The sequence below is a fragment of the Vulpes vulpes genome, chromosome 9 (assembly GCF_048418805.1).
Source record: "Vulpes vulpes isolate BD-2025 chromosome 9, VulVul3, whole genome shotgun sequence".
NCBI lineage: Eukaryota > Metazoa > Chordata > Mammalia > Carnivora > Canidae > Vulpes > Vulpes vulpes.
The window spans coordinates 55,906,242-55,925,239 of NC_132788.1; the positions used below are offsets into that span (position 1 = coordinate 55,906,242).

The 18,998-nt window shown below is 43.0% G+C and overlaps 1 protein-coding gene across 1 annotated transcript in view; it reads left to right on the forward strand.

Annotated features, from left to right (window-relative positions):
• The first annotated feature begins 5,735 nt into the window (after nt 1–5,735).
• RAB7A (RAB7A, member RAS oncogene family) overlaps nt 5,736–18,998 on the forward strand; it is a 71,233-nt gene continuing 57,970 nt past the window's right edge. Inside the window, exon 1 of the mRNA XM_025991585.2 lies at nt 5,736–6,016. The gene's annotated coding sequence lies outside the window, so the exon portion shown is untranslated. The remainder of the gene's footprint in view (nt 6,017–18,998) is intronic.

An 18,998-nucleotide genomic window follows, 5' to 3' on the forward strand; every position in this document is an offset into this window, starting at 1 on the left:
GAGAGAGGGAGAGAGAGGCAGAGACACAGGCAGAGGGAGAAGCAGGCTCCATGCACCGGGAGCCCGATGTGGGATTCGATCCCGGGTCTCCAGGATCGCGCCCTGGGCCAAAGGCAGGCGCCGAACCGCTGCGCCACCCAGGGATCCCCCGCTGCACCACCCAGGGATCCAAACTTCCTTAAGTGAGTTTTCCGCATGGATCAATAAGTCACAATCTCTCATTCCCTGCCCACTCAGCCTCACATGCAGTCCCAGGTTGGGCTTCCTCTCTCACTTTCTGCAGGACACCAATTTAGTGAAGACTCTTAAAACAGCTGTAAGCATGTCATTCCCTTAACTAACAACTCTGAGAGGGATCCCTGGGTGGTGCAGCGGTTTGGCGCCTGCCTTTGGCCCAGGGCATGATCCTGGAGATCTGGGATCAAATCCCATGTCAGGCTCCCAGTACATGGAGCCTGCTTCTCCCTCTGCCTGTGTCTCTGCCTCTCTCTCTCTCTCTCTCTCTCTGTGACTATCATAAATGAATAAAATTTTAAAAAAAACCTAACAACTCTGAGGTCTGTCTCCCTCAACCCAAATCTGTTCTGCTAAAAGTCTTTTATATAACTGTTCCCTTCCCCTTCATTTTCTTTTTTTTCCCCCTTCATTTTCTATAGGCCCTATTCTGGTTATCTGTTGCTATATAACAAAGCAGCCCAGGAGTACCTGGGTGGCTCAGTGGGTTAAGTGTCTGCCTTCAGCTCAGATCATGATCCCAGGGTCTTGGGATTGAGCCCTGCATTGGGGGGCGGGGGGGGTGTCCCTGCTCAGCAGGGAATCTGCTTCTCCTTCTCCTTCTGTACTTGGTCTCTTGCTTTCTCTCTCTCAAATAAATAAAATCTTTAAAAATAATCATAATATCTAAAGAAAAAAAAAAAAAGCAGCCCAAAACATGGCAGCTTAAAACAAAAATTTATTAGCATCTCTTGGTTCTATAGGCTGGCTAGGCTCAATGGGGTATGTCTCACTTGGAGCCTTTTGTATGATTGCAGTCAACTTTTAGTTGGGGCTATAATCTTTTGAAGTTTAACATGGCTAGACATCCCACATGGTACAGTTACGTGGCTGGCAACTAACGCTGACTGCCTCCTGGGGGCTCAGCTGGGGCTGTTGTTAAGAACACCTGTGATGGTTTGGGGCTCCCAAAGCATGAAGGCTGGTTTCTGAGGAGGAGCCTCTACTGCCTGAGCCTTTCAAAACTTCTGGTTGAAAACTGTAAGGCTGGGGCACCTGGGTGGCTCAGCGGTTGAGCATCTGCCTTTGGCTCAGGGCGTGATCCCAGGATCCTGGGATCAATTCCCGCATTGGGCTCCCCAAAGGGAGCCTGCTTTTCTCTCTGTGTCTCTCAGGAATAAATAAATAAAAATCTTAAAAAAAAACTCTAAGGCTTCTTATGATCTAGCTGTGAAAGTCACAGGATATTACTTCCCCTACATTTTATGGGCCAAATAAATCAGGAAGGCCAACCCAAATTCAAAAGGAAGGGAAGTAGATTCAACATCTCGAAGGAGGAGCAAAGAATTTACCACCATCTTTAATCTACCATAGTCCACCTTCTGGACACACATTATTTACATTCCTTCCATGTGCAAAATATATTCACCTCCTCCCAAGGACCCTTAAGGTCTCATTCTAAAACATCGCTGGCTCCTAATGTATCTTATCATATAAATCAAGTCCCAGTACAGATTAGGCATGATTCCTCAAGAACAGATTCTTGAGTACTATTCTTACTGAAGACCTGTAAGCTACAGATAGGTCTTCTGCTCTCCAGAAACCCAACAGAATTGATGGGCTTGAGATTACCAGACCAGACACTTTTTTGAAAAGATTTACTTATTTATTTGAAGGGGGGTGCAGAGGGAGACAGAGAGAGAGTCCTAAGCAGACTCCCCACTGAGTGCAGAGCCTGACATGGGCCAGATCTTAGGACCCTGAGATTGATTGCAACTTGAGCTGAAACCAAGAGTTGAACACTTAACCGACTGCACCACCCAGGTGCCCCCAGAGCAAACACTTCTGTTCAAAAACGGGAAAAACAGGAGTAACATAACTACCACTGTGTCATAGCAATTCTGAAATCCAGTTAAGCACACATTGCCAGCTCTTTGATAGGGGTTCAGTCTTGCTCCCTGTTAATGATTCTGTGCAGCTCTTGACTCTATCCTCTTGGCTCATGTGCTTCTTCTAAGTCATCCCTTCTTTTCCATAAGAAACAGCCCATGTTGGGGCACCTGGGTGACTTAGTTAAGTGTCTGCCTTCAGCTCAGGTCATGATCCCGGGTCCTGCAATAGAACCCTGAGTTGGGCTCCCTGCTCAGCACGGAGTCTGTTGCTTCTCTCTCTGCCCCTCTCCCTGCTCATACTTTCTCTCTCTCTCAAATAAATAAATCTTTAAAAAAAAAAAAAAAGAAGTGGCCCATGCTTATATCTGAATAGCCTTCTCAGTCAGCTTTTTAGAAGGCTGGGGCTCACAGCTCTCTATATTTTGCTTTGCCTTTTCCTGTGTTCTCTAATTGCTTCTTTATCTTCAAACCTAGCATTTTATATGGCTGCAGAATAGGGTGGAATTTTCATAATTCTTGGCCTTTGAGACCATTTCCAGTTTCTATTCTCCCAAATATTCTACATATGGTCCTCATTGAACACCTACTGTGCCCCAGCACTATTCTAGGGGATCAGGGATATAGCACTGAATGAAATAGACAAAAGTGCCTGCCCTATAGAACAGCCATTCTAGTGGGAGAGATGGGCAATAAGCAAGAAAACAATATAAAGAAACAAAACAAGTGCCTGGGTGACTCAGTAGGTTAAGCATCTGACTCTTGGTTTTAGGTCAGGTCATGATCTCATGGTCGTGGGATCAAGCCCTGCACTGGGCTCTACACTAAGCAGGGAGTCTACTTGAAGATTCTCTCCCTTTTCCATTCCCTCTATCTCGAATAAAAATCTTAAAAAAAAAAAAAAAGGCAAGCAGGAAAATACCATGTGGTGTTTTGTGTCTAAATGTTGATAGGAAGGGCAACTTCCATTTTAAATAGGAAAAGCCATTCTCAATGGGAAGATGACATTTAAGTCAAAGTGAGGGATTGGCTATACATGTATCTGGGGGAAGAGCATTCTAGAAAGATAGAAATACAATTGCAAATGCCCGAGTTAGATATATCCCTTCTCTTTTCATAAACTAGTATAGTTTGAGAAGACTGATCTGAGGGGATATTAGAAGGAGATGAGGTCAGAGAGGTATTTTGGGGTCAAAGCTTTTAGTTTTAGTCTGATTTATGGGAAGAATTTGAGGAGGAGAATAATGGTTTGACATTTTTATAGAATTACTTTGGCTGCTGTTTAAGAAATGGCAAAGGGTCACATGGGAGTGGGAAACCAAGGTTTTTTTGCAATACTGCAGGGGAGAAATGATAGAGGTTCAGACCAGGTGGTAATAGCAGAGATAGTAAAAAGTAGTCATGTTCTGAATATCTTTTGAAGGCCATGGATGAGGGGTACCAGAGAAAAAGGAGTTAAATTCATTTTCTAGGACTTCTGTAAGAAATCACCACAAGCTTGGTGGCTTAAAACAACAGAAATGTATTCTCTCATACAACCTAAATAGGAAATTCAAAATCAACACCCCTCCTTTTCCTTGGCTTTTTCAGCTTCTGATGGCTGTCAGTATTCTTTGGCCTGTGGCTACTTATTCCAATCTTTGACTCCATCTTCAGGTGGACTTCTTTTCTCTGTGTGTTTGCACTCCATGTGTATCTTATAAGGAAACTTGTCATTGGATGTAGAACTCACCTGATAATCCAGGATGCTCTCATCTTGAGATCCTTAATTACATTTGCAAGTACCTTTTTGTAAATCGAACCATATCCACAGGTTCCAGGACGTAGGCTTATCTTTTTGTAGGTCACTTATTCAACCCACCACAGAAGACAAGAATGACTCCAAAGTTTTTTGTGGAGTGAGCAACTGAAAGAATAAAGTTTTCATGAACCAAGACAGGAAAAAACTATGAGAAGAGTATGATGTTGAAGATGGAGATAAAGTTCTGAGTTGATCTGAATGTGTTCAGATGGGGTGGGTCTTTGGTAGTATGTCCTATCCTCTTGAGAGCTGTATAGTGTACAACTTTATTTTATTTATTTATTTATTTATTTATTTATTTATTTATTTATATTTTATTTATTTATTCATGAGAGACACACACAGAGAGGCAGAGACAGGCAGAGGGAGAAGCAGGCTCTATGCAGGGAGCCTGATGTGGGACTCGACTCAATCCCAGGTCTCCAGGATCATGTCCTGGGCGGAAGGAGGCGCTAAATGGCTGGGCCACCCGGGCTGCCCTATCGTCTCACCTTTAATAGTAAGCTCAGAGTCTTGAGCTGTTGTCACCAGCTGGACTCTGAAACCTGACCTTTACTGTCTACCTGCTTATTGTACTCACTGATGGGTCTCACATTTTTCCTTAGGTTCTTCTTTCCAGCTTGTCTCTTAACTCAGGCAAAAGATCCAAGGGGCATAATATTCCCTGATGGAAACCAAAATGCCCCTCAAACAATAACAACTGCCCAGATCACACAGACCAGTTTGAACTTAACCCTCATGCCTATGCAGATGGACCATGGAGTGACCCACAGAGTGACCAAGTTACCTCATTATAATAGTAAAATCTCGACCCAAGGAGGAGCACAAGCTTTATATATATAAAATACAATGTATGTTTGTGTAGGCATGTTTCCTTAAGACACAAGCACCTCCTTTTGCCCACCTCTACATTCGATGACAAGGCTTCCCTATCTAAACAATCATCCTAACCCCAAACAATAGGAACCCATTCACCCTTGATCCATGAGCCATGGATTTGGCAGTTATTTCCCAACAATTTCCTTATTTGCTGCAAATAAAGTTTACTTTGTGAGACAACTCCATCTGGTGTATCTGTGACTCATTAAGGAGCAACCTCAGGTTAGTTGGGTTACACTATTTTTCCATTTTCTTGGACCCTCTCTTCTGCCATAGGAAATGTTCTGGTAATACCTAATTCACCTTCCTGTCTCTACCACTCTGTTACACCATTAGTGCAGTTGTTTCAGGTCTACTAGATCATGCACATTGACATCAGACACCCCTTGGTTCTCATCCCACTCTACCACTTAAGTGTGAGAGTGAGGTCAAGTGACGTGTGGTGGGTCTCTGTTCCCTATTTGCAAAATGGTGAAAATAATCTCTCCTTAAGCGGCTAAAGTGAGGACAAATAGAGATGATCCAAAGGTGCAGTATAGGGCCACGGTAGGTGTTCAGTAAATAGGGGTACCCTTTCCCAAAGCATTGCAAGTGTGTCAAATAATCACTCTCTTATCTCCCACTACTTTCTCAATGAGAAAGCCCATTCCTAGAGCATGCTGCTTTGCTGATCCGGAAGAGCTCAGGGTACATAGTAGGATTACTTAGTTGACTGATCTGTGCCTTCTGCAGAGGGACACTACTGTTAGGGCCAGTTTAATCTCGTCCTCTTCCCTGGCTTTCGTTATTCCGGGGACACCGGGGAGATGGCCGAGACATCGGTTCTTGGATTCAACATGGCGTCGTCCTCCTCATTGTACGAGCCTCAAAGATGGCGACAACTGCCTGGGGGCAGACATGTTTGCACCACGTGATCCAGGTTCAGCCCAGAGGCGGCCGGAACGTGACGCAATATTGAGGCGGGGCTCCTTCCCCGCACTCTTGGCGTCCAGAGTCTCGTGACAGGTACTTCCGCTCGGGGCGGCGGCGGTGGCGGAAGTGGGAGCGGAGCCGGAGTCTTGGCCATAAAGCCCAAGGCGGTGGCAGCGGCGGCGTTGAAGGCCTGGGGAGTGCCGAGGAGGCCGCCGGAACCGGAATTTGGACTTGTCCTCGGCCCCTGTCCATCCTTGCTCCTCTTCCTCCGCGGGAGCCCTAGCGACGCGCCCGGCCCGGAGCCTCCAGCGGAGCGGCTGCGGTAAGCAGTGGGCCCAGCCTGGCCGGTGGCCTGGCCCCATCCCCCTCCTTAGCTCCTCGGTCGCCTGGGCCTCCCGTCGCCTGTAGTTTGGGGCGGCTCTGGGCCCGGTACAGGCCCCGTGGGGAAACCCTGCGGAGCTCGGGGCCCGAGACCAGGCCCGGACCGCACCCGGCCGGGGAGGAGGTCAGAGGTCGCCGGGTGTGACCTCTGGTCGAGTTGCGGACCGCGGGCCGGCTGTCTGGGACGCCTGGTTTGCCGGTAGCGTCAAGACCTCGGACCCGGAGTGTCTCCTGATTTGGGTGGCCTCCCGACACTGAGGGCCTGCGCCGCGGTGGGACGCGCTGGGCCGAGTCCCTGGGAGCCGCGAGCGGAGTGTGTCGGAGCCGACCCCGCCCGCTGCCTCGTCCGGGGACGCTGGCCCGGGGCGCCGCCGACCGCGCGGGCCTTGCCAACAGGCGCCCGGGGCCGAGGCACGTTCCTGACCCTGTTAGTGCGGGAGGTTCCCTGACGGCAACTGAGTCAAGGCGGTGAGTCAGGTCACGTGCACTGGGCTCGCCCCAAGCGCTTGTATACATGTGAGACGCCTCTGGCTCTGGGAGACAGGGGGCTTGTTGTCCTAAATGTGTTGTGGTCAATCCCGAAGGAAGTTTTCAAACTTACTGGGTGAGAGATGGTGGCTGACTCTAGAGCTATATTTGGATCCCACCGCATTGGGGGCCTTGATGCCTAGTGGTTCGTAAAGGTGGAAAATTGAGAAGAATAATTGCAAACATTTGAGCGCTGGTTGTATTCTGGGCAGCGTGGCAAGACCTTTGCATAGATTTTTGTGTTTGATTCTCAGAACAGCCCTCTGAGGTACCATAATTGTCAAAGAATGGAGAGGTTAAGTTGTTTGTCCAAGGTCATCCAGCTAATAAGTAATGGAGCGGAGAGTCCAGCAGGCAGGCAGACTCCGGAGTACTGTGCTCAGTCTCTGGGTTGTATTGCTTTCCGATGCTCCTGAAGTTTGTGATCTATCTTTTGTCACCTGGCATCTTCCTCTCTCCGCCTCCTTTGTTTCCAGTGATGCCATTTGAAAGCCTCCTTCGGTTCTGCTTTACAGCCAACTTAGTGCTACCTTAAAATCATAAAATGTTCCATTTGCGGTTGTGACTTTTAACACAACTTTTTTCTTGTACTGTAGTGGCAGTAGATTAGAAGCTCTGCAGTTTTAGCAAAGTGCTTAATTGAGGTCTGAAAATTTTTGATAAGTAAATGTTTTGTGAAATGAATTAAGCCTGGCAATCCTGCCATGTGAACCTTTCTTAAAACCTTAGTACATGGGTGTCTAGTCAGTTGGTTCTGTCCTGTTGAAAATACTGTATCTTCTCTTTGGATTCCAAAAGAACAGCCTCTTGTCTTTTCCTTGTGACTTAAGCAGCTGATTAGCCTCATGACTTATCATCCATGGATTAATAGAGTCTCCTATTAGTGTGTTTCTCTTCAGACTTGGGAGACTTTGTTCAGATTTGAGTCTGAGAACTGGAAGGTGAGTTGTATTTCTGAAGATACTGTCCAAGCTAAAGCTTAGTTCTCCCAATCCTATTGCGTTCTAATTTAGTTTCTTTTTAAACTTTGCTACCCAAGGTTATATTTGGGTATCACTCCGTTAAATATATCAATATATATAACAAACTGATATATTTAAGCGAGTAATAAATACGGTAGTCTTAAATAGTGTTTGAATTTAGAGAGTAATGATGAGCACTTTTTCATTCAGAGATGTTTTGAGTATCTACCATGTATTAGGCATCATTGGTTATTGACTCAGGGAGACAGGTGTGGTTATTGTCCTGAAGGAATTTAAAAATGGCGTTTGATCATGGCCAGGAATTCTGTTGTGGAATGGCTTGGTGATAGAACCTGAGGCTTTTGGAAAAGGAATCTTTTCTCATCACTGCATGTGAATCCATAGTAGGCAGTCTGATGTTCTGGCCAACTTGAAGGCTTTGTTAATTGTAATAGCATTTGTATGATTTGCTCTTGAGAGTATAGAGGATAACGTTACAGTTCCAAATTGGTCATGTCTTTGGTAGAGAAACCTTCAAGACTAAATATGTTTTTCCTTTTGCTGCGCTGGCATTTTGTCCTTCACTTGAGGGAATTCTTGTCACTGCTATTTGACACTGTAAACGTTTGCTGTTGCTGTGCTCTTGGAGCAAAAGCACATTTGGCATGGTGGATTATTATTATTATTTTTTAGCCGATGAAGAAAGTTTAATATAGTGTCCACCATTTATAGTCCCAGTATTTTACTAAATAAAGCCCTACGCCACCCCAACTCCTGCCACTGCTCTGGCTCCCCTTCTTTAAAAGGAGATGTAAGTTTTATGTTTGTGTAGAACTTCATGAGCAAACAAACAGAAGGGTGGAACATAGAGAAGACACTCTAAAAATAGTTTTGTTAGTATACCTCTCTAGGTAATTGTTAGCAGTCACTTGGGCATTTGCTTGTTTTGTTACGTTTTTTCATGCCAACGAGGCCTAAGCCCCCAAACCCTGTAATCAAAAGCATTGTTTTATAATAAAGTGTGGCTTTGAAGCCGATTCGCGATCCCATCACCAAGTGAAGCAAAAACTTGGTTTTGATTATTGATTAGCTTCTAATCTCCAAGAGAATGGTGCTGTCATTTCTGCCCTTCTATTTAGTATTAGCCTTTCTGTGCAAAGGTGTAGCAAACTCAGACCACACTCTTGTGATAGTCTTCTTATGCACGGTTTCTTTCTGAGATTTGACATAAGTATTTACCATTATTCTGTGATAAAGTGTTTAACTCTACATCTGTACAATTCAACAAATAAGGCTTTGGATTTGACCAAATATTGGACTAGGAGTTACATACAGACAGGCAGCATTTTCTGGGGAAGTAAAGACGAGTCCTCCAGAGTAAGGCTAACCGGTGGTTCCCCTTGATACTGATGTCATCCTCTGAAGGAGACCAAAGCTGTAGAGATGAGCCCCCCCCCCCCCCCTTGTGGCTGCTGGCTTTCTGCAGACTCTCATCACCCATGTAAGGTTGCTGTTGTGTTCCGGGTCAGCCATCGTGTGTTAGCAGACAATCATCTGTTACTGCCATCTCCCAGATCTCCATGCCTGTCTGCAGTTTGCTGCAGACACATTTTGCAACGTGTTGATCTCTTCAGTTTTTTGCTCTCACATCTTCCTTCTATATTCTGCTTTTTCCTAAACACAGAAAAATAGCTTGCATTTGTGTTTTAAAACGTCTTCATGGTGGTTGTGGTCAGTGTGATTTGTGAATCAAAGGTAAACGTGATGTGTGGTGGGTGAAATCAGAGTAGGCTTTTTAGCAGTGCCTCTGACTAGTTTCAATTTTAGTACTCAGGCTGTGATTTCAAAAACAAATTTAAGAATAACTACTTACAGAATGTCTCTGTAGGGGAGGAAGAAAGCTTGGGACTTGGTTCCAGTGGTGGCATACAGTGTTGGCCTTGCTCATTTGCCTGAGGATGCAGTTCTTAATGCAAGGGACCTCAAGCCTCTCCTAGGCTGTTTTGGTGATGTGGTCACTGTTGTGGAGCTCAGTCTGACTTTGTTGTCCATTTCCTGGTCGACTCAGACTGCTTGCTGTTCTGGCAGAGCAAGACTGAGGAGGCATGGTAAGGGAGGCCTGGGGACCTGACAGTGTTAGGAATTCTGTAACCTCACTTGGCTCTCAAATGAGCTTGCTTGTGTGATTGCTGCCAGAAACGGTGGAGCTTCTCTGTTCTCCCTGATCCTTCAAGTAAAGATGGCTTGTGCTTGCTACTGGCTTTCCAGGAGTTGTTCAGCTCAGTTGGGTTGGTAATCCTTTAAAAATTACGTTGTGAGCTAAATAGCTACATTGTTTCTAATTTTTGTGTGCAATTTTAATTAAAAGTTTATTTCCATTTGATGAACTTTAGTTTGAGTAATTTGAGAGTACATGATAAAGCCAATATGAATTAACCTTTTAAAAACCCAGTTGTAACAGCATAGAATTTATTTAAAAAGTAGTGCCTCTTACATATGGTATTTAGTCAATGTACCAGCAGTGCTCTATATGCACTTACAGATCTGAGGACCCTGGAAATTACCCTGGGTCATTTGGACAGCCTACAAATTAAGAGCCACTCATCCTATGACTGTTGCCATTCAGTTGACCGTTGCTAAAGAGTATTAACATTCTGTGGAAACCTTCTTACACAATACTTGTTTCTAAATGCTTTTTAGTGTTTGTGTACTACTTACAATTTAAAGTTTTGGTTTTTTTCTTGTTATCTCTACACTCGACATGGGGCTTAAACTTACAACCCCAAGATTAAGAGTCACGTGTTCCTCCCACTGAGCCAGCCAGGCACCCCCCACTACCTTTTATTTAGGATGACATTTCTTGGGACCCCTGGGTGGCTTAGTTGGTTAAGTGGCTCTTTCATTTCTGGCTCAAGTCATGATCTTGGGGTCCTGCAATAGAGCCCCACCTGGGGCTTAGCAGGGAGGGGGCTCTAGGATTCTCTCCCTCTCCCCTACCACCTGCTTATGCCCACATGTGCTCTCTCTAAAATAAATAAATCTTTAATAAAATTATGTTTCTCTTTTGCTGATTAGTAAACAAGTCAATTATTTTTAAGAAAAAAAAGAGGGCAAACACCCCCCCCCCCCCCCAGGGAAAAGAAGAAGTAAAAAGAAATCGATTCACTACCCAGAGGAAGACCACAGTGTTAACTGGTTATTTTCTTCCTATGAATGTATACTTTAATCTTTCTTTTATGCAGTTGAATAAGATACAGTATGGTAATTTAACTGTGGGGGGACTGAACACTCTTGGGTCTTTGACCTATGGGATCTTTCCTAAAAAAACACTCAGTGATAGGAAGCTGGGCATCATGAGACTAGCTGTGTTTTTTGTATGTTTAATGGCAACTGGTAAAGAACCTGATGCATCCAGTTCAAGAATAGTTATTTGGTGTGGTGACACTTGATAAGTCAAGTGTTGCTCCTATTTTTAAGTAATTTTTCATTTCTATATGTTAGTAAACTTTGAATTTGAAGTAGGACATACGGAAAAGTACACAAATAAGTGAACTTGGATATTTTTTATAAACTTAGAAGCCTCCTTGTGACTCCTTCAAGTCATTATCCTCCCATCCTCCCAGCGTAATGAGTCTGCTGGTTTTGAACATTATAGTGTGATTTTGCTGCATTTGGACTTTGTATAAATGGAATCACACACTACATATTCTTTGATTTCTTCGATCCATTGTTGTGTTTTGCATTCAGTGCAGTTGTAAACTCCATCTTCATTGCTCAGAAGTATTCTATTATGTGGTATAGCATAATGTATTTATTAATTTATTGATGTGCATTTGGATAGTTTTAAATTTATGGCTGTTACAAATCATGCTGTATGAATGTTCTTGTGTCTGTCTTTTAACTAACATATTTCTATTACGTTATTACCAAGCAGAGGAAAGGCTGAGTTTTAGGGTATGTATCTGTATTCTTTTGTGGGAGTGCTGTAGCAAATATCACAGGCTTAACCAAAAGAAATTTCTTTTCCTATAATTCTGGAAACTAGAAGCTCAAGATCAAGGTGTTGGTAGGTTTGACTTGTTTAGAGACTTGTCTTCTTAGCTTGTATGTGGCTATCTTCCTGTGTCCTCACATGGTCTTTCCACTGTACCTGTTGTATCCTAATCTCTTATAAGGGCATCAGTCATATTGAATAGAGCTCATCCTCATGACCTCATTTAACCTCAAATCATATCTTTAAAGTCCCTGTCTCCAAAGATCATCACATTTTGAGGTGTTGGGGGTTAGGACTTTAACAAATGAATTTGGTGGGGATACAATTCAGCCCATAAGTGTATTACACTTTGGTAGATGCTTTCAATTATCCAATTGTTGTACCAGCTTTCACTCCCACCAGCACTATTGAGAGTTCCAAATATTCCACATCTTTGTTAACAATTGTCGTCTTTTTCTTTTTTTTTTTTTTTTTTTGCCGCCTGGGTAGGAGCCTACTTTTTATAGCCCCATTCAGTACCAGTATAGGCAATCCTTGAGGGAGTAGAGAAGTTGTTTAAGGAGCTAAGCGTGTTAAAGTTTGAGACAACCTCTTGTAAATGCTTCGTAAATCTGTTAGGGTTAGAAAAGCAGATTGGTTTCTGTCTAGTGAGTGGTTAGTCCTCCATAGTTGTGGATTAGTTTTTGCATTTATGATCTGGATCCATTCCTGGTGGTGGAATTGGCCCAAAAGTATCATCTGTAGGGTATAAATCTAGCCATAATAAACTGCTTTCATTCAGATTCTTCTTTGATCTAAGCTTGAGCCCTGAAAATATTGGATTCATTCATACATGTACTAGAAAATATTGGATTCATTCATACACATACTAGAAATAGGTCTGTTTGCATATTCTGGCTGACCATTTATTTTATTTTTTTTTTATAGATTTATTTATTCGAGAGAGAGAGAGGGGCAGAGACACACAGGCAGAGGGAGAGGCAGACTCCATGCAGGGAGCCCGATGCAGGACTCGATCCTGGGTCTCCAGGATCACACCCTGAGCCAAAGGCAGACAGATGCTCAACCTCTGAGCACCCAGGTGTCTCTGACTGACCATTTAGATACTGGTGTTTGACCAGCAGTTTTCTGGCTGAGTGATCTTGAGCTTTGTACATCTACTATAGACCTAGTTTGGTTGAAATAATATTACATGACTTTTCCTCCCTCCCTACCCCCCCCCCCCCCCAAAAAAAAAACCTCTAAACTCCTGGAGAGCAGGGATGAATCATTCTAGGATAGATCTTGAAACACTACTCAGTAAACTTAATTTTTTTTTTCCAGTTCTGACTTTGCACAGTAAGTTACTATTTGTAAGTTATGCTTCTGGGCCAGTGATTAATATGTAGAGCTTTTCTGGATGCTAAACTGTGTTCTGTATTCATTTGACAGATTTTTATTGTCTGGTGTAAGAAAACACTGCTGGCAGCTGTGGGGAATATAAAATAAAGATCACTGGAGGTTTAGAAATGATTGTAAAACAAGGCGGATGGAAGTCATAAAAATAGCTTAAAGAAAATGCCAGAGGTGTTCAGATGTCTTGGTTTGGTAGATGCTGAGTGGAGTTTTGGTATGGAAGGAGACTTGGGAAACCCATTATAGTTGGAGGGAATGGCACAAGCAAATGAATGGAGGTAGGGAAATGCTAAGGCAGATGGAGTAGCTGCAGTATCTCCAAATTGGGAAAGACTGTATGTATGGGGGCCAGATGGAGTGGGGGAGGGGAGGCACTCCAGTGCCTTCTTGAAGGGTCTGTGTTTAACAAAGTAGTACTTCACTAGGTAGTGCTAGGATAGGGCATCCTCTCACTTAAACCTCAGTACCCTACTGAGTAAGGCAGGTGGTATCCCAGTTACGGATAAGGAATGACTTTGATGTTATAATTTACCTAGAGAAATACGTGTTGAGAGATTAGTGGGACTAGGACTCAAATACAAATGTGTTTAAACCTTGAAAGAGATGCTTCCACATAAGTGCCTTTAACACATTAAAAGGAGTTGGCTTGGGACGGATGGGATGAAGACAGAACAATTTGATTTTCCTCTTTAGCCTGCTGGCCCATTTTGAGCTCCTCTTACCAATTTATGGATAATCTATTTTACTAGGTAAATGCTTGAGATAAACTAAGGTTGCTAGCAAAAGCTTTGAGCTATAGGAAATAGTTCTGTGTAACTGTTTTACTATCTCTGCTTTCCAATCTGTTTTACCAAAAAAGAGGGGGAAAAGGCACCATCGTCCACGTCTCTGGCTAAAAACTCAGCTCTTGATTTGGTACCTGCCTTTAGAAAGCTTGAGAGCAGTGGGGTGCATCATAGTCAAGAATCTAGGCTGGGCTGCAAAGTCCTCTTAACGAGAATTGCTTTGCAGGGAACTTACTCCTTTGTAAAAGTTGCTTTAGTTTTTTTTTTCCCCCTTCCACATGACTGATACAAGGAACAAAGGTATGTATGATCAGTCTCTTTTTTTTTTTTTTTTTAATTTTTTTTTTTTTTTTTTTTTTTTATGATAGTCACAGAGAGAGAGAGAGAGAGGCAGAGACACAGGCGGAGGGAGAAGCAGGCTCCATGCACCAGGAGCCTGATGTGGGATTCGATCCCGGGCCTCCAGGATCGCGCCCTGGGCCAAAGGCAGGCGCCAAACCGCTGTGCCACCCAGGGATCCCGTATGATCAGTCTCTTACAGAGCTCACCTGTTACCTTGTTTTCAGCTTCACTTCAGCATTCAATTCAAGCAGCATGAATTGTGACCATCTCTTTTCAGATGAGGAAATGGCCCAAAAGGACATGCTCAGTATCATGGAGGCCTGAATAGTGAGATTGGAACTGGCACTCCATATTCCAAGTTGCCAGATGTTTCTTTAACCCTAATGGTCATGAGGAAAATAACATACATCTTCTCTGGAAGAGCAGCCTGTGTAAATTTTATTGTTCAGTTTAAGTTTTTTTTTTTTTAAGAGTTTTATTTATTTATTTATGAGAGATACAGAGAAGAGAGGCAGAGATACAGACAGAGGGAGAAGCACACTCCTCTCAGGGTGCCTGATGTGGGACTTGATCCCCAAACCCGGGATCACACCCTGAGCTGAAGGCAGACACTCAACCGCTGAGCTACCCAGGCATCCCTAGTAAGTTTTTTTTTTTTTTTTAAGAGGGATGCTTTGACTACTTCTTTTGAAATGTAAGTTTTTTCCAGGTAGTGAATTTTCCAGCTGTATAAGACTGAATAGGCTAGGTTATTCTGCAACAAATAATAACTTCAAAATGGTTGAAAGCAACATAGGTTTATTTTCTGTTCATGCAGCATGTGCAACATAAATTTTCCAGAGGCTTTGCATCATTCCTACTTCAGTTGAAGGGGCAGCCATGGTACGGAATATTGTTGCATATCTTGGCAAAGTGGAAAAGAAATACTGGAGGGTCTTGCTCCTGCAGTTAGTGTTCCACCCCAGAATGACACGTCACTTCAGCTTCTAGCTCACTGGCCAGAATGAGTCACACCACACAAGAGATCAAGAACTGTGATTCTGCTGTGGACCCGGAAAGCACAGAGTTGGAAATATTTGGGAAATAGTACTAGTTTTACAGTGGCTTGCTGTTAATAGGTAATAGCTGTTGGGGGAAAGAATGCCTCATTTGTAGATTCTCATTCCAGTCAAGTGGCAATTTAAATGCGGAAAAGGATACCACCTTGCCTCACTGACAGATCACCTAGCCTAAGGAATCTGTATTTCTTTTAAATGATGTGTGATAATCTCCATTCAAGTGCCTTGAAATACCTTTTGCAGAAGCAGGTGTGAAAGAAACCATTGAGTCTGAGTATTCCCTTGCCTTCCATGTTTTCAGTGCTGGAATCCTATAGACTTAGTAGATATCTTTTTACTGATTTCTCAGCCCCCCACCCCCCTTCTTGTAAAGCACTATCAGTCTTAAAAGTACTCCTTAGGTTGTTCCTTCCCTGCCCAGAGAACCCTTGGTTTTCCATTGCCCTTGGTTATGTCTCTTCACACACTGCCTCTGGTTTGTCTTCCTGGTTTTGTCCTTTCTCTGATTTACACCTTGTATTGTTTTATTTATCCTAAATTGTTTTACTTACTTGTTCCTTGCCACACATTCCCTGCTTCCTTCAGCTTGGCTCCTGTCACTTCCCTTCATTTCAGTGTTCTTCTTTTGGCATCCTGCCTGGCTCAGGTACCACGAGCTCCATTTTTAAAGCTTTTTGTGGCTACTCTCAGCTTTCACTGAACACCTGTGACTTGTATTTCATATATGTGTCTTATGTTCATTTTGTGTATGCATTTGCCTACTCTAGGAGAGGGGCTTCAGGGTAGATATTAATTTATGTTTTCCCCCAAAGCTCATCATTTGAAGGAAAGAACTGAAAATATGTCCTCCAAATGGCTTTTGATGTGTGTGTGTGTGTGCGTGCACATCTGTTGCGTTCTCTGGCTGAAAAAAAGAAATATCTGTAAATTCTTCACATTGCTTGAAATCAGTAGGCCAGAAGCTATAGGATTGTAGAGTCTTGTCTTTTTTCTTTTCTTTTCTTTTCTTTTCTTTTCTTTTCTTTTCTTTTCTTTTCTTTTCTTTTCTTTTTTCTTTTCTCTTTTCTTTTTTCTTTCTTTCTTTCTTTCTTTCTTTCTTTCTTTCTCTTTCTTTTTCTTTTCTTTTCTTTTCTTTTCTTTTCTTTTCTTTTCTTTTCTTTTCTTTTCTTTTCTTTTCTTTCATTTTATTTATTTATTCATGAGAGACTCATAGAGAGAAAGAGGCAAAGTCACAGGCAGAGGGAGAAGCAGGCTCCATGCAGGAAGCCTGACGTGGGACTCAATCCTGGGTCTCCAGGATTATGCCCTGGGCTGAAGGCGGCGCTAAACCGTTGAGCCACCTGGGCTGCCCTAAGATTTTTTTTATTCATGAGGGACACACACAGAGAGAGAGAGAGAGGGAGAGGGAGAGGCAGAGACATAAGTAGAGGGAGAAGCAGGCTTCGTGCAGGGAGCCCGATGTGGGACTCCATCCCGGGACTCCAGGATCATGCCCTGAGCCGAAGACACACAGTAAACCACTGAGCCACCCAGGCGTCCCTGAAGAGACTTTCTTAAGCAGGGCCACACTATGGCTCTTAAATAAGTTACTAAGCTTCCATTTCCACTTCTGCAAAACAAGAGTAGCAGATTGGCTCTCATTTTATATTTTGGCTTTCTTTGGCTTTTGATCATACTGCAGTGGCTTTTGCAATATCCCAACTGACAAGACGATGCTACAGGAAACTTTGAGGACCCTTTAAGCCATTTTAAAAGCTATCACCCACATGGAGGTCCTGCTCATTGACTTCTTTATGAGGGGCAAGAGTTATCGCACTATATAGGTGGTTAGATTTTTCCTAAAACGGATTTGTTTCTAAATTACAGTGGTAAGTGAATAGTTCTCTCTTACCCTTCTGGGTAATTTGGTGGTTATACTTCCAATCTTGTTTATATTTAAATGTGATCATACAATGTACACTCTTCGGTAACTTGTTTTTTTTGAAAGAAGTATATTGGTTTTTTTTTTTAACTTTTATTTATTTATGATAGTCACAGAGAGAGAGAGAGAGAGGCAGAGACACAGGCAGAGGGAGAAGCAGGCTCCATGCACCGGGAGCCCGACGTGGGATTCGATCCCGGGTCTCCAGGATCGCGCCCTGGGCCAAAGGCAGGCGCCAAACCGCTGTGCCACCCAGGGATCCCTAAAAGAAGTATATTGTATATACTACACACCTTTTTTTTTTTTTTTTTGTCATTACCTACTGTTATTTTCTTTTAAGATTTATTTTAGAGAAAGTGTGTACATGCAGCCGTTGGGGGGCAATTAGCAGAGGGAGAGGGAGGGAGAATCCCAAGCAGACTTTATTGAGGGCAGAGCCTGACACAGGGGTCAATCTCATGACCCTGAGATCATGACCTGAGCCAAAACCAAGAGTCAGGTGCTTAACCAGCTTCACCACCCAAGTGCCCCCCAGTACATACTGTTTTTAAAGGCTGTGTAATACCACATTTACCAAGTTTAACCATCCTCTAAATGAACATTTCAGTTAGTTCCAACTTTCATCTTTAAGAAAATTATTTGAGTGGCTCAGCAGTTGAGCATCTGCCTTCAGCTCAGGGCATGATCCCGTGTCCAGCCGTCTGTGGGGAGCTTGCTTCTCTCTCTGCCTATGTCTCTGCCTCTTTCTGTGTGTCTCTCATGAATAAATAAATCTTTAAAAAAATTTATTTAAGGGGCACCAGGCTTGCTGAGTCCGTGGAGTATGTGACTCTTGATTTCGGGGTTGTGAGTTAGAGCCCCATGCTGGGCCTAGAGATTACTTAAAGATAAAATCTAGGGATGTCAAAAAAAAAAATCTAGGGATGTCTTGGTGGCTCAGTGGTTGAGCATCTGCCTTTGGCTCAGTGTGTGATCCAGGAGTCCTGGGATTGAGTCCCACATCTGGCTCCCTGCAGGGACCCCACTTCTCCCTCTGCCTATATCTCTGCCTCTCTCTCTGTGTCTCTCATGAATAAACAAATAAAATCTTTAAAAAATAAAACAAAATCTAAAAAAACCCCCTAGTTATTTAGTATTTATCTTTATCCACTTCTTTGATCATTACCTTATAGTTGTTATTCATACTTAAAATTTGGTATTCATTATCATACTGCCTCCAAGAAGGTTGTCTACTTTACATTTGTAGCTTGAGAATTCTATTTATATAGTTGCCAATTGTCAATTTTCTTCATGGTTGCTAGTTTAACTAATGGGAAATTTATTTATTTACTTTAAATTTTTAAAAAATATTTTATTCATGAGAGACACAGAAAGAGACAGGCAGAGGGAGAAGCAGGCTCCATACAGGGAGCCTGGGGCAGGACTCTATCCCAGCACTCAGGGATCGTGCCCTGAGTCGGAAGGCAGACAACGCTTGCTTAATCACTGAGCCACCCAGGCATCCCTAATGGGGAAATTTAAATGATACCTCATTTTTATTTTATTGATGAATAGATGTAGCTTTTTAAAAATGTTAGCCATTTCTTTTTATTCTGTGAATTGACTTTTCTCTAAAGCTCAAGTGAGGCTTTTTAGTTTTGTTTTAAACTAAACTTTTTATAGAGCAAGAATATTGACCTTTTTCATGGTGCAAACATTCCAGGCTTGTTATACATGGCTTGGTTTGGTTAATGGTGTGTTTTTGTAGTAAAGAAACTTTGCTATAGTCAACATCTGTTGATTTGTTTTAGTTTTGGTGTTTTATGTTAAATATACTTAAGCCTTCCCTATCCTAAGGGCAATAAAAACGATGTTTTCCCCTCATACTTAGTTCATTGGAATTCTTACATATGATGCAGTATGACATCAGAATCTTTCCAAACATGTGGTTGTCCCAGT